We start from the raw sequence: 1,275 nt of genomic DNA, 5'->3' as shown, positions 1-1,275 counted from the left end.
TCCCGCGCCTCGCTCAGCCAGTGAGCGGGAACCGGTCTGTATGTGGGATCCGAACCCTCAGACGGGAGCGCCGCCGCGCTTCCCAAGCGGCGCACTACCCAGTGCGCCACCGGGCCGGCCCATGGCTTTTTCTTATTTATAGAAATTGACAAACTGATCCTAAAATTCATGTGGAAATTGAAGGGACCCAGAATAGCCAAAACAATCTTGTAAAAGAACAGCAGTGGAGAACTCACACTTCCTGATTTCAAAACTTACTACAAAGCTACAGCAATAAAGACAGTGTAATACTGGCACAAGGAAGGACAAATGGATCAAAGGAGTAGAATTGAGAGTCCAGAAATAAGTCCTTACATGTTCTGTCAGTTGATTTTAGAGATAAGTGCCCAGACAATTCAGTATGGAACAGAACAGTCTTCAACCAGTGGTGCTAGGACAACTGGATGTCCTCATGCAAAAGAATGAAGGTGGACCTCTTCCTCACATCATGCACAAAAAACTAACTCAAAATGGATCATAGGCCTAAATGTAATAGCTGAAACTATAAAACTCTTACAAGCTAAGATATAGGAGTAAATCATGACCTTGGATTAGGCAATGGTTTGTTAGATATGACACCAAAAGTACAAGCAACAGCAAAAAAGTACATAAATTAGACATCAAAATCAAAAACTTCTGTACACCATCAAGAAAGTGAAAAGGCAACCCACAGAATGGGAAAAAAAATTTGCAAATCACTTATGTGTTAAGGAACTTTTATCTAGAATAAAGGATTCTTACAACTCAATAGCAAAAGATAGAAAACCCAATGAAACAATGGGCAAAGGATCTGAATAGACCCTCCTCCGAAGAAGATATAGAAATGGCCAATAAGCACATGAAAAGCTGCTCAACTTCATTAGTCATCAAGGAAAAGCAAATTAAAACCACCATGAGATACCACTTCACAACTGCTAGATGGCTGTAGTGATAATGAACAGACATTAACAGGAGTTGGGGATTTGGAGAAATTGGAACCTTTATACAGGGAATAAATGGAATGTGGGAATGTGAGATGGTGGGAATGTGAAATGATGTAGTCACTTTGGAAAACAGTCTGGCAGTTTCTCAAAAGATTAAACATAGAGCTACCATATGACCCAGTGATTCTGTCCCCAATAGAAATGAAAACGTATGTCCACACAAAAACTTCTACACGGATGTTCACAGCAATATTATTCATACTGGCTGAAAAATGGGAGCAGCCCACATGTCAATCAACTGATGAACAGATTA

The sequence above is a fragment of the Galeopterus variegatus genome, unplaced genomic scaffold (genome assembly GCF_000696425.1).
Source record: "Galeopterus variegatus unplaced genomic scaffold, G_variegatus-3.0.2 Scaffold137, whole genome shotgun sequence".
Classification (NCBI taxonomy): Eukaryota; Metazoa; Chordata; class Mammalia; order Dermoptera; family Cynocephalidae; genus Galeopterus; species Galeopterus variegatus.
Note: the sequence above shows the minus strand (reverse complement) of the source record.